General features: G+C 41.5%; 1 protein-coding gene across 1 annotated transcript in view; it reads right to left on the bottom strand.

Annotated features, from left to right (window-relative positions):
• Nucleotides 1-5,231, bottom strand: part of LOC139371225 (protein kinase C delta type-like) — a 34,927-nt gene extending 29,696 nt beyond the window's left edge. The window contains exon 1 of the mRNA XM_071111434.1: nucleotides 5,082-5,231. The gene's annotated coding sequence lies outside the window, so the exon portion shown is untranslated. The remainder of the gene's footprint in view (nucleotides 1-5,081) is intronic.
• Between the last annotated feature and the right edge of the window lie 10,180 nt (nucleotides 5,232-15,411).

Below are 15,411 nucleotides of genomic sequence, written 5' to 3'. Positions count from 1 at the left end.
AAGTAAGCATTTCACTACACTTGTTGTATTCGGCGCATGTGGCAAATAAGGTTTGATTTGATGACAAAGCAAAAACAGGTTTTTAGAAATGTTTGATATTTTTTATAATTACATAACTGAAATATCACATTTACATAAGTTTTCGGACCCTTTACTCAGTACTTAGTTGAAGCATCTTTGGCAGGATTTACAGTATAGATTCTTCTTGGGTATGATGCTACAAGCATGGCACACCTGTATTTGGGGAGTTTCTCCCATTATTCTCTGCAGATCCTCTCAAGGTCTGTCATGTTGGATGGGGTGTTGCTGCACAGCTATTTTCAGGTCTCTCCAGAGACGTTCGACTGGGTTCAACTCCGGGCTCCGGCTGGGCCACTCAAGGACATTGAGACTTGTCCCGAAGCCACTCCTGCTTTGTCTTGGCTGTGTGCTTAGGGTCGCTGTCCTGTTGGAAGGTGAACCGTCGCCCCAGTCTGAGGTCCTGTGCGCTCTGGAGCAGGTTTTATTCAAGGATCTCTCTGTATTTTGCTCCGTTCATCTTTGCCTTGATCCTGACGAGTCTCCCAGTCCCTGAAAAACATCCCCACAGAATAATGGTGCCCCCACCATGCTTCATCGTAGGGATGGTGCCAGGTTTTCTCCAGACATGACACTTGGCATTCAGGACAAAAAGTTCAATCTTGGTTTCATCAGACCAGAGAATCTTGTTTCTCATGGTCAGAGTTCTTTAGGTGCCTTTTGGCAAACTCCAAGTGGGCTGTCATGGGACTTTTACGGAAGAGTGGCATCCATCTGGCCACTCTACCATAAAGGCACCAGTCTAATGTCCACTGCTATTTTTTTCTAGGCCCAAGCAAGTCTCTTCTTCTTATTGATGTCCTTTAGTTGTGGTTTCTTTGCAGCAATTCAACCATGAAGGCTTGATTCACAGTCTCCTCTGAACAGTTGATGTTAAGGTGTGTCTGTTACATTTTTCACAGAGTTCGTGTATGTGGGCTGCAACTTCTGAGGCTGGTAACGCTAATGAACTTATCTTCTGCAGCAGAGGTAACTCTGGGTCTTCCTTTCCTATTGTGGTCCTCATGAGAGCCAGTTTCAAAATAGCGCTTGATAGTTTATTCAAGTGCAGTCGCAAAAACTTTCAAAGTTCTTAAAATGTTCCGTATTGACCGACCTTCATGTCTTAAAGTAATGATGGACTGTCGTTTCCCTTTGCTTATTTGAGCTGTTCTTACTATAATATGGACTTGGTATTTTACCAAATAGTGCTATCTTCTGTATACCAACCCTACTTGTCACAACACAACTGATTGGCTCAAACACATTAAGGAAATAAATCCCACATGTTAACTTAACAAGGCACACCTGTGAATTGAAATGCATTCCAGGTGACTTCCTCATAAAAGCTGGTTGAGAGAATGCCAAGAGTGTGCAAAGCTGTCATCAAGGCAACGGGTAGCTGCTTTGAAGAATCTAAAATCTATCTTGATTTTTTAAAATGTTTGCTTACTACATGATTCCATATAAAAAATACAAAAAAAAATAGGAAATCACTTGAATGGCACATTGACACACCCAAACACATTCACCATTTTCTGCAGCTACTCTTTTTTTTATTTTTTTGAACTCTCCCTATTATCTATCCTGATGCCTTATCAGACACTTTTTATTGCCTTCATGCACATACAGTTGGGCAAAAAAGTATTTAGTCAGCCACCAATTGTGCAAGTTCTCCCACTTAAAAAGATGAGAGGCCTGTAATTTTCATCATAGGTACACTTCAACTATGACAGACAAAATTAGAAAATAAAATCCAGAAAATCACATTGTAGGATTTTTAATGAATTTATTTGCAAATTATGGTGGAAAAAAAGTATTTTGTCACCTACAAACAAGTAAGATTTCTGGCTCTCACAGACCTGTAACTTCTTCTTTAAGAGGCTCCTCTGACCTCCACTCGTTACCTGTATTAATGGCACCTGTTTGAACTTGTTATCAGTATAAAAGACACCTGTCCACAACCTCAAACAGTCACACTCCAAACTCCACTATGGCCAAGACCAAAGAGCAGTCAAAGGACACCAGAAACAAAATTGTAGACCTGCACCAGGCTGGGAAGACTGAATCTGCAATAGGTAAGCAGCTTGGTTTGAAGAAATCAACAGTGGGAGCAATTATTAGGAAATGGAAGACATACAAGACCACTGATAATCTCCCTCGATCTGGGGCTCCACGCAAGATCTCACCCGATGGGGTCAAAATGATCACGACCTGTAACTTCTTCTTTAAGAGGCTCCTCTGTCCTCCACTCGTTACCTGTATTAATGGCACCTGTTTGAACTTGTTATCAGTATAAAAGACACCTGTCCACAACCTCAAACAGTCACACTCCAAACTCCACTATGGCCAAGACCAAAGAGCAGTCAAAGGACACCAGAAACAAAATTGTAGACCTGCACCAGGCTGGGAAGACTGAATCTGCAATAGGTAAGCAGCTTGGTTTGAAGAAAACAACGGTGGGAGCAATTATTAGGAAATGGAAGACATACAAGACCACTGATAATCTCCCTCGATCTGGAGCTCCACGAAAGATCTCACCCGATGGGGCCAAAATGATCACAAGAACGGTGAGCAAAAATCCCAGAACCACACAGGGGGACCTAGTGAATGACCTGCAGAGAGCTGGGACCAAAGTTGTTTTTGGTAAAAACTAAACTCGTCGTGTTTGGAGGACAAAGAATGCTGAGTTGCATCCAAAGAACACCATACCTACTGTGAAGCATGGGGGTGAAAACATCATTGACTGATCCGTGTAAAGGAAAGAATGAATGGGGCCATGTATCGTGAGATTTTGAGTGACAACCTCCTTGCATCAGCAAGGGCATTGAAGATGAAATGTGGCTGGGTCTTTCAGCATGACAATGATCCCAAACACACCGCCCGGGCAACGAAGGAGTGGCTTCGTAAGAAGCATTTCAAGGTCCTGGAGTGGCCTAGCCAGTCTCCAGATCTCAACCCCATAGAAAATCTTTGGGAGTTGAAAGTCTGTGTTGCCCAGCAACAGCCCCAAAACATCACTGCTCTAGAGGAAATCTGCATGGAGGAATGGGCCAAAATACCAGCAACAGTGTGTGAAAACCTTGTGAAGACTTACAGAAAATGTTTGACCTCTGTCATTGCCAACAAAGGGTATATAACAAAGTATTGAGATAAACTTTTGTTATTGACCAAATACTTATTTTCCACCATAATTTGCAAATAAATTCATAAAAAATCCTACAAATGTGATTTTCTGGATTTTTTTCTTCTAATTTTGTCTGTCATAGTTGAAGTGTACCTATGATGAAAATTACAGGCCTCTCTCATCTTTGTAAGTGGGAGAACTTGCACAATTGGTGGCTGACTAAATAGTTTTTTGCCCCACTGCATCTACCTCAAATACCTCATACCTCTAAACAATGATCTGGTACTCGCCGCTGAAGCTCCATTCTTGTGTATTTTATTTAATTCTTCATGTAACTATTTTATTTTTAAACTTTGCATCATTGGAAAGGGCTCGTAAGCAAGCATTTCACAGTAAAGTCTACACTAGTTGTATTCAGCGCATGTGACAAATAAAATTTGATAAATACAGTTGGTAAAATGTATTATCATCTTTCTATACATTTCCTCTCAGTAGGCAGCACAGACAAATGTTGAAAAAAAGTCTGGGCCAGTGGTCACAAATTTGTAATTTCTAGGTTGCATAGACCCACTGTATTGTGTGGTGATTGACACCAACGACTGTAAATGACAACTTGTGGTTGTGGGCTTGTTTTGAAGAATTCCTAGATTACAAGGGGCACTAGCAAACACTAGTGACTCATGAGTGTGTAGTAACCACAGTAACATAGAAGAGTAATAACATTGTGGCATAAAGTCTAGAGAAAAATGATAGTGTACATCATGTACTTTGGTGGCAGCTGAAATGGGCCAGATCCTTCCACACAAATAACAATCCGTTCAGGAATACCTTGGGACCATATTGCAGCTCAAGGCCCATGGAAACTAAAGACTACAGGTCTTCACGTGTCCAAAAATTTGGACCGGGACGACAATCAGACCCAACTACATTTACTTATCTTTAAAAAAAATGGAGACCCGAACCCAAATGGAGCAGAGGACAACTCAACCTAGACCCGTACCCTAACGGGTCTGGGTCTAGACCAGACCCAACTGGACTAGATTGACAATTCATTTTTTCCCTCTTATCAGCCAAGTTGCTCTACTGGTTAAGGAATATGTTTTATATGTTGGCTAGGCCTTTTATAAGTAAAGAAATCCAGCTTATTAGCGTAAAATAAAATATGCTACAGGACCCGACCTAGACCTGAGGGACATGTTAGTATTCTTCAGCCCCCAATCCAGGGTCAGGTCTCGGGTATATCGGGTCCACCCGGACCCATGAAGACATCTAAACTAGACGAGGATGACCAAAAGTTGATTGATGATTCACTTTTAATCAACTTAATTCTCACAAAAACGAAGAGTCCGTAATGCGCATTGAATTAGCCTACTAACAACCAAAACGACATTTGACAGACCGTAAAATGAGGCTCCCAAAAGCAGGCGAGGAAAGTATATGAATAAGGATTTCCACAGAACATGGCTTACGTAACATGAACAGAGAGGAAATCATTATCTGAGAGCACAATGTTTGTTACCCACCAACCGCTTCGTTTTGACCCGGTTCGATGTATCGTTTTTTTTTTTGTTGCTTTGAAGCGCACATAGGTTACTTAAAACTTTCCCGCAGTGATTTTGTAGTAAAGAAACTTGTCCGATTGCTCATTTTCAGCAATCAGCAGATGTGGTAGGTACTAAGTAGTGCCCCTAAGTATCAACACAAAAAACGTTAAACCACTGTAAGATTTGATTGTAAAAAATAACAAAAAAAACAATGCGCTTTTATCGAAAGTAACTCGTCCCGATCGTGACGTCAGTGTGCAATTCGACCGTGTCCTTTTACTGTCATTTTGTCAAATATTGAAGATTTCCTCCAATTAAGTTACAATTATTTAAATGTTAGGGAATCGACTTACCTTTATAAAGCGTTTAAAAGGGTCCCGATCAAGTTTGCTTTGACTTATTATGCTCTGCCCTTGTTTGTATGCTACACGGGGAATCTTCAGCGTGTTTAAGGAAGCATTCGCACGCAGCTCTCTCGCAGCCTGTCAGCTATGGAGTGCAGTGGTGGTGACGTCGTCCAGGTGCAATCCCAAGTACAGAGAGAGAGGCAGAGCGTTTGATTTCGTGAAAGTCGAAAGTCAGAAATAGAGAGTACAGTACACAGAAAGGGATAATTGGCCACCAGTAGAACATTACTTCAAATTTGAGTCATAATCTATTTTGAGAGAGAGGTGTAAATGTTTTTGTAGTTTTACCACATTTTTACTTTTCACTGCTAGGAGACTTGCCTCAAAGAAGATATTCAGTTTTGTTGTTGTTGTAACAAACAGTATCAACAATGGTGCCTAAGATGCAGTCCTCTAAAAGCTCTAATATGTTTTTAGCCAATCTTTATATGTTGAAAATAAAACCCAGTAAAGCTCATGAATAGGCTACAGAATTTAAGGCTGCCTCTATTACTTTCCATGAAAATATGTATTTGGCAGAGGGTCATATAACCAGCAAACTGAACGAGGGCAGTGTACACACAAACAGAAAGCCTCTTACTCCACAGGTTAGAGCAGCCAGAAACACCCTTTGGAGGCCTGGCTAAACCATTGTGGCCCCACCTACATGCTCCCAGTCCTGTGGCCCAGCCATTTCTTCCTCCTTATCCACGCAGAGTAGAGTCATGTGCTGCTGAGTCATCATACCACACACACCCCGCCCACCCACCTCTCTGGCTATAAGAGACAAAGAGCTGGTAAATTTAGCCAATCTGTCCCAGCTCCTATACGGCTATTTTTAGTCCCATTCAAAGTTTACGGATGACACACACACACTTGTACTTCTAATTGTAAGTGAATGCTGACACAGATTTGGTGTGTTAGACTAGAGGTGGTTACTCATCAATCACATCCATAAACAGCAGGGTGCTCTCCAGTATAAATAAAATACAGTGGTTTCTAATGGGGGGCCAGAGAAGGGTAATGACACAAAAATAACCCCATGGATGCTTTTGTATCATACCTATGACTGTGGCATTGTTGTGAGAGAAGAAAGGAAAGAGTGTGTTATTAACATGTTTGTGTACTGTATAGAGGTAGCACATTGTTTTATATATATTTGTATTTTATTTCACCTTTATTTAACCAGGTAGGCCAGTTGAGAACAAGTTCTCATTTACAACTGCGACCTGGCCAAGATAATGCAAGGCAGTGTGACAAAAAACAACAACACAGAGTTACACATGGGATAAACAAAAGTACATTCAATTACAATAGAAAAATCCACATACAGTGTGTGCAAATGGAGTTAGGAGGTAAGGCAATAAATAGGCCATAGTAGGGAAGTAATTACAATTTAGCAAATTAACACTGAAGTGATAGATGAGCAGATGATGATGTGCAAGTAGAAACACTGGTGTGCAAAAGAGCAAAAAAAGTAAATAAAAACAATATGGGATGAGGTAGATAGTTGGATGGGCTATTTACAGATGGGCTGTGTACATCTGCAGCGATCGGTGAGCTGCTCAGATAGCCGATGCTTAAAGTTAGTGAGGGAGATATAAGTCTCCAACTTCAGCGATTTTTGCAATTGGTTCCAGTCATTGTAGCAGAAAACTGTAAGGAAAGGCGGCCAAAGTAGGTGTTGGCTTTGGGGATGACCAGTGAGAATACCTTCTGGAGCGTGTGCTACAGGTGGGTGTTGTTATGGTGACCAGTGAGCTGAGATAAGGCGGATCTTTACCTAGCAAAGACTTATAGATTACCTGGAGCCAGTGGGTCTGGCGACGAATATGTAGCGAGGACCAGCCAACGAGAGCATACAGGTCGCAGTGGTGGGTGGTATATGGGGCTTTGATGACAAAAAGGATGGCACTGTGATAGACTGCATCCAGTTTGCTGAGTAGAGTACTGGAGGCTATTTTGTAAATGACATCGCCGAAGTCAAGGATCGGTAGCATAGTCCGTTTTACAAGGGCATATTGGGCAGCATGAGTGAAGGAGGCTTTGTTGCGAAATAGGAAGCCGATTCTAGATTTGATTTTGGATTAGAGATGTTTAATATGAGTCTGGAAGGAGAGTTTACAGTCTATCCAGACACCTAGATATTTGTAGTTGTCCACATATTCTAAGTCAGAACTGTCCAGAGTAGTGATGATAGTTGGGCGGGTGGGTGGGGCAGCGATCGGTTAAAGAGCATGCATTTAGTTTTATTAGCGTTAAGAAGCGTTAATAGCAGTTGGAGGCCACGGAAGGACTATGTATGGCATTGAAGCTCGTTTGAAGGTTTGTTAACACAGTGTACAGTGACGGGCCAGATGTATGCAGATGGTGTCGTCTGTGTAGAGGTGGATCAAGGAATCACCCTCAGCAAGAGCGACATCATTGATATATACAGAGAAAAGAGTCGGCTCGAGAATTGAACCCTGTGGTACCCCCATAGAGACTACCAGAGGTCCGGCAGGCCCTCCGATTTGACACACTGAACTCTATCAAAGAAGTAGTTGGTGAACCAGGCGAGGCAGTCATTTGAGAAACCAAGTCTGCCGATAAGAATACGGTGATTGACAGAGTCGAAAGCCTTGGCCAGATCGATGAAGACGTCTGCACAGTATTGTTTTTTATCGATTGTGGTTATGATACCGTTTAGTACCTTGAGCGTGGCTGAGGTGCACCCATGACCAGCTCGGAAACCGGATTGCACAGCGGAAAAGGTACGGTGGGATTCGAAATGGTCAGTGATCTGTTTGAACTAGTGTAAAAGAGATGACTCTGGCTTTTGTAAATGCTTTGTTTTAGTCCAATTTGTCTCCTGTGCTGTCATTAAATTCAAGTGTTGAAACAGTGATACGACTGAATTTGGTTGTGTTCTGTACCCTTCATTTAGCTCTGATGCTGTGTGGTATATCACTCCTGTATCTCCTGCCTGCCCTGGATATTGTGCAACTGTATATTCATATTGGCACTGGTCGTTAGGGCAGGGTGCACAGACGTTTCCCACGGCGATGCCTGCTGCTGTCGTCCCTGTGGTGCCAGGGCAAACATCAGGGTGAGTAACGAGAGGAAGGGATGAATGAAGGGGAACTCTACAACACATAAAACAGGAAATAAATTATCCTTTCATCATGACCTCCGCTATGGACGGAGCAAGCCTTTCTCTATGTTCCTCCCTTGTTTCTATAGCATCCATTCTCACTTCTTCTTTGTGTCCTGTCATTTTCTCTTCCTCTTCACGTCTTGATTCACATGTCCTTGTTTATTTGAGCTTCATGAAAACACAGAACTGCTCTTAAACTGACACAGTGGCTTTCTGTATGAATCGGCTACTGTTTGTTTGTATGTGTGTGTCTGTGCGTGTATTAAATTGGCTTACACACAAGCATGAGATAAACCAGACCACTGTTCTCTGGCCAACACAGTTGTTTTACCCATATATGGAGACAGTGTGTGAGTGTCAAACAGTGAAGCACTTCATAGAATACACTCTCTCAAAGCAGCAAAAGTTCACTTTCCTCTTTTAGCCACTGACTAACAGATGTTTTAATCTAGAACAAATGGCTTGTCCATCTGTTTCATATGCTTTACATGCCATGCTAACCTATACTGTGTATAACATCAAGGGCCTGATTATCAAATGGACACTGGTACATTCTGTTTTAATGCACAACCTACAGTTGAAGTCGTAAGTTTACATACACTTAGGTTGGAGTCATTAAAACATGTTTTTCAACCACTCCACAAATTTCTTGTTAATAAACTATAGTTTTGGCAAGTCGTTTAGGCCATCTACTTTGTGCATGACACAAGTCATTTTTTCAACAATTGTTTACGGACAGATTATTTCACTTATTTCACTGTATCACAATTCCAGTGGGTCAGAAGATTACAAACACTAAGTTGACTGTGCCTTTAAACAGTTGGGAAAATTCCTGAAAATTATGTCATGGCTTTAGAAGCTTCTGAGAGGCCAATTGACATAATTTGAGTCAATTGGAGGTGTACCTGTGGATGTATTTCAAGGCCTACCTTCAAACTCAGTGCCTCTTTGCTTGCCATCATGGGAAAATCAAAAGAAATGATCCAAGACCTCAGAAAAATAATTGTAGACCTCCACAAGTCTGGTTCATCCTTGGGAGCAATTTCCAAACGCCTGTAGGTACCACGTTCATCTGTACAAACAATAGTACGCAAGTATAAACACCATGGGACCACGTAGCCATCATACCGCTCAGGAAGGAGATGCGTTCTGTCTCCTAGAGATGAGCGTGCTTTGGTCTGAAAAGTGCAAATCAATCCCAGAACAACAGCAAAGGACCTTGTGAAGATGCTGGAGGAAACGGGTACAAAAGGATCTATATCCACAGTAAAACAAGTCCTATATCGACATAACCTGAAAGGCCACTCAGCAAGGAAGAAGCCACACAAAAGCAAGACTACGGTTTGCAATTGCACATGGGGACAAAGATCGTACTTTTTGGAGAAATGTCCTCTGGTCTGATGAAACAAAATAGAACTGTTTGGCCATAATGACCTACATTATGTTTTGAGGAAAAAGAGGGAGGCTTGCAAGACGAAGAACACCATACCAACCGTGAAGCACGGGGGTGGCCACATCATGTTGTGGGGGTGCTTTGCTGCAAGAGGAACTAGTGCACTTCACAAAATAGATGGCGTCATGAGGAAGGAAATTTATGTGGATATATTGAAGCAACATCTCAAGACATCAGTCAGGAAGTCAAAGCTTGTTTGCAAATGGGTCTTCCAAATGGACAATGACCCCAAGCATGCTTCGAAATTTGTGGCAAAATGGCTTAAGGACAACAAAGTCCAGGTATTGGAGTGGCCATCACAAAGCCCTGACCTCAATCACATAGAAAATTTGTGGGCAGAACTGAAAAAGCGTGTGCGAGCAAGGAGGCCTACAAACCTGACTCAGTTACACCAGCTCTGTCAGGAGGAATGGGCCAAAATTCACCCAGCTTGTGGAAGGCTACCCGAGTCGTTTGACCCAAGTCAAACAATTTAAGGGCAATGCTACCAAATACTAATTGGTGTATATAAACTTCTGAAATCATTCTCTCTACTATCATTCTGAAATGTCATAATTCTTATAATAAAGTGGTGATCCTAACTGACTTAAGACAGGGAGTTTTTACTAGATTTAAAAGTCAGGAATTGTGAAAAACTGAGTTTAAATGTATTTGGCTAAGGTGTATGTAAACTTCCGACTTCAACTGTATGCTCTGTCCCAAATCTGAAAGAGTTATGTCCTATTGGTGAACATATTATCCCTTCGTATGTACTGTACTCTCCATTTCTATTGGTAGCCCTTTAGCCCTTTCCTGCAGTCAAATGACCTTGTGGGTTCATGGGTGGAATGTTAATATTTTTTATAATTTCATAATTCATAAACATTATAATTCAGTCTCCTGTGATGTATATAAAGTGTAATATTGGGATACAAACTCAAAATTTAATACATTTCAACTATATATCTGGCATGCTAAACAATTTCTCTCTCTCTCTTTTTTCTACATCTCTACATCTGTCTACAATCCTTCTGATTGTGCAGCACTCAATCAATGACACATTGTAACTTCTGAATGTGCTTCTGAAACTTTCTGAGGAGGTACAGACAGGAAGTGTCATTGTATATCTTTAGAGCTCCTTTCTCACCTTTAGGACTCTACAGAACACAGAGAATCAAAGACAGAGGAAGAGAGAGAAAGAGAGAGGGAGAGGTCTACCACCTGGGAACGAAGGGGGACATGCTCGAGGAGAAGGAGAGCACAAAGGACATGGATGGATTCTGAAAAGTAGAGTAAGCCCACTGGGCACACACTGGTTAAATCAACTTTGTTTCCACTTACTTTTAATTAAATTATGTTGAACCAATGTGGAATAGACATTGAATTGACGTTTGTGCCCAGTGGGAGGTGTATTTCATGTTTAGGTTCTTTCGAAAAGGGACATTTTTCCTGTTGTTTCTGTTTCTGTTTCCCTGCCTCTATTTCTTTCCTTCTCAGCACTAACTTAGTATTGGATCACGGTGACTTCAGGGATTGTGGTAACTAGAACAACCCCATTTATTTCTCCATCTTTCCTTCACTGTTCTCTCTGATCTCAGTAACTCAATCTTTAAAAAAAATATTTAGCCAACATATCCAAACATACTGTACCTCTACTTCAGTCTTGAACCCTGCTACATCTTAATTTACCCTCAACCCCTGCTACCTACTTCTTCCAGTTTTGTCCTCGCTCACTCTGTCAAGTATCCCCTCGTTCCTTCTCTCCTCACTGACCTGAATAAGGTTCTGGTAGTTTGTATACTCTGAGACAAACCCAGGCTTTGAGGTGGTTTCAGAAGACCTGGATGGATCAGCCATTGAAGTGAAAACAAGGTACTTATGTTTAGCGTTGAAAACGAATTAGGCCAAAATGTTTTGTGCTGTTTCTTTAACTTTAATTATTCATATCAACTGCTGCATTACTTTCCTTGGTGTACTGGTCGGTTGGGACTCTGGGAAACTCTTTGATATAGCTAATTACGGTACCTCAGTTGTGTCATATTACCATCAGTTCTAGCCGGGAAGCAGGGTGGGCACAAAGACACTAAGGGATACATGCATCTATAGAGATAGAATCTGAAGCTACAGAAGACTTCAGGTAGAGTCCACAAGCGGTATGTATCATAAACCCCTCACAATGGAGCTCATGTCTACTTTACTATCAGATTTTGAGAGTACAATCATTTGAATAATGAGGGCCATTCGGTGCATACAAATGTCTGCATAGGACTACAGATGGTCTGATGGAGAAGAGTTTAATATCTCTGGAACCACCTGAACATAACAATCCCATAAGCTGTGCAGAAGCACACCCAATGACTGTGTTATAGTTTTAAGATACATTCATCATGGGTGATAACAGAAACAACACAATTTAAGCACAGCAAATGTGCAGGCTCGTTTACTGAACACCAGCCAAAACTCCACAATCCCAGTTGTGTTCCTTCACTGGGAGTAAACTCATTACACTGTGACATTCCAGAACAGGCTGATATTTTTGCTTCACAATGTGAGTCTCTCTCTCTGTCTCTCTCCCTCAAATTTGTATTGGTGGATCGCAACACCGCCACCTACCGAACTGGAGTGTGAGGCCATTCACATGTGTGTCTGCATGCGTGCACACGTGTTCAATTAGGGGAAGGCTCCAGGTGCGTTGGGAAAACAGGCTGCTTTCCTATTTCGCCACCAGAGGGAGCCTATGTACAGCCCCATCCTGATGCTCCAGAATACTGGTGATCTTAATGCTCCACAGATATAATAAATCATTATGTTTGGGTAGTGTATTTTTTCCCCAAACGAGGTTAGCCGAAATCACGCCCCGTATTCTAGCATACATACGTCCACGTCATTGGTCAACAACATAAGAGTGGTGATTTGATAGATTCGGAGAGCCTCTATCAGGCAGGTGCCTTCAAAAGACAGGAGAAAAGGATTATCGGTCCTGCAGCCCGCAATTTGGTGGGTTCCTGAATGTGGTCATTACTGCATCTGCAGGAACGCCCCCCTGGGTGAAGGACACTTTCTACCGGTGTACGGCTAGCTAGCTACCACAGAAGTATAAAGAGGGTTTCCTGCAGATGCAATAATGCCCACATGCAGGAAATCCCCGAATTGCGGGTCACAATTGCACCCTCCTCGAAAAGTAAGCGCGTGCGGTGACTACAATCAAAATACAGGAGAAAATGTGATCGAACTCATTGAAGTACCAACATTACCTTGTTAACGAGATGTTTAAGCTTTTAATTTGCCGTATTATTGCTGGAAAAAGTACAAACATAATGTGTGGTAACTGTACATTACTGGCTTAAATAATGTCCTTGTAAAACTTGCTCTAAAAATGTGATTTTAGCAAGCATGGATGCTCCAAACGATACAGCGCGCAATGAATGCTTCAAACACGCTACTGTGAGTTAAGACTATTTTCAAAACTCTTAGCTATTGTAGTTAGCTAGCTGACAGGATAAACTTGATATTATAAATGATTTGTGTTATATTATCTCTGTCGGCAAGTGTAGGCCTAGCTGTAATATTATGTAGAAAGGTTAACAAATTGTAGTGAGGTTGATCGGAACGTTTTCAGGATAGAGTATAGAGAGCATCTGGGTCAACAATTGGAGAGACTGGTTTCAGACTAGGGCCCAGTCCCAAATGGACCCCCCACCATATGCACTTGTGGAGTTCTGAAATAATTTGACAGGTGTAATCAATATGGTAGTAGCTCCACCTTGTTATCCCCTGATAGGCTAGTTTGAAGCTTCATCATATTGCATCTACCAATCAAATATTATCAGATCTACAAGTGCATAGGGTCTAGGGGTCCATTTGAGATAGGGCCTAGAGTGGCAAAAGTCTGCGTGATGAAAAAAAGAGACATTCTGTAGCAAACCTACTCCAAGATGTGTGGAGATAGGGCTTTGTTAATAAAAAACAAGGGGAATGACTAAGCTACTAAATTCAAGATTTTAATGTACTCTGCTTTTCTTTCATCCAAATACAAGGCTGCTGTGGTGTGGTTGTGTGTGTGAATTTCAAACAGCTTCCAGTCACAAATGCAAATTTGTTAGTAAACAGTGAGTGACAAACTAACAAAATAAGGGAACATCCTAATAGTCTAAGTGGCTACGCCTTTTTGTCCTTCTCTTCATCTGGATAGAGTGTAGACTTCTAAATGTTCACTGCTAAATGTGTAAATGTAGTCTGCAGCAATGTAAAAGCATAATCTGAGAAGACATTCAATGTAGATAACGGGGAAAGGATGATTAAAATTCAGGTGTTAAACGTGCAAGTCATTATACTGTACTTATTTATGTTAACAATATCTTGAATATTACTCTTACTTGTCAGATTTCACAATTGGCAAACACAAAGATGAGTACAGATGAGGCATGCAATGACCAGCCCAAGGAAAATCAGCAAAGAAGTGGTGAGTGAATAACCATTCCAGTCTGTAGGTGTAGCCTACTGTGTAGTCCTCTAACCACCTTGTTTCCCTATCTCTGTTTCTCCCTTGGCGGAGGGCCTGAGGCCGGATGACTCCTGTCACAATTCACTTGATGCAAATCACCATGTGAAAAGAGAGAGAAATACGCAATAAACCAATCTATTAATTTATTAAATAAAAATGGATAATAACAGGCCTGCTATAGGGTTACTGCTAGTCCTACATGGCTTGCTGTCATGTATACAGTTAATAACAGTAAGTGCAGTCATTTTAACAGTAACATTCTGTCTTCGGGCATACCATTGGAGAGGCGTGCAAGATATTTGCCGGCCCGTATCTATGCCAGTTTGGCAACATTTTCCCACGTCAGGAAGAAGAATGAAGCGTCGGTGCGAGCGCAGACATTGACATCCATGTTTGGTTTTGATATCAAAAGCTCCCCACGGATATACACTCTGACGTGGGAAAAGCATCGCCAAACAACAGGCACAGGTCGGCAAATAAATCTCAAGGTAGCTAAATGTTATACAACAATACAGAGCAATGAAAGCAAATCCATGTGTCTGTTTTGCTCATTCAGCATCTACTGACTGACTTGGCTGTCTCAGTGGCTGCAGAAAATCCAGAGGTATTGCTGCTGTAAGAAATACAGTATTTAATCAACTTCAGCACTCTGCTTTGGTACATCAAATATTCACATGAAAATGATTGTTTAACTATAAACAAAAATAAAATAGCCACTATTATACCTCCTGTATCTTCAGCAACTCAGCCCTCCAGTGTTTGTAGGTATTTGTATAACTGGACCACAGCAGGCTGGCGCTTGCATGGAGCTCCTGTGTGCCCTACTAGACAAGTGCAGCGGTCTATCTCCATGTTCACAGTATCAAATAAAATACCATTTTATCAAATCAAATTTTATTGGTCACATACACATATTTAGCAGATGTTATTGCGGGTGTAGAGAAATGCTTGTGTTTCTAACTCCAACAGTGCAGTAGTATCTAACAATTCACACATCTACAAGTCAAAGAATGGAATTAAGAAATATATAAATATTAGGATGAGCAATGTCAGAGTGGCATTGGCTAAAATACAGTAGAATAGAATACAGAATATACATATGAAATGAGTAAAGCAGTATGTAAACATTATTAAAGTGACCAGTGATGCCATGTCTATGTATATAGAGCAGCAGCCTCTAAGGTGCAGGGTTGCGTAACCGGGTGGTAGCCGGCTAGTGATGGCT

This window comes from Oncorhynchus clarkii, chromosome 17 (genome assembly GCF_045791955.1).
Source record: "Oncorhynchus clarkii lewisi isolate Uvic-CL-2024 chromosome 17, UVic_Ocla_1.0, whole genome shotgun sequence".
Classification (NCBI taxonomy): Eukaryota; Metazoa; Chordata; class Actinopteri; order Salmoniformes; family Salmonidae; genus Oncorhynchus; species Oncorhynchus clarkii.
The sequence above is the reverse complement of the archived record's forward strand: the minus strand, read 5'-3'. Positions and strand labels throughout refer to the sequence as shown.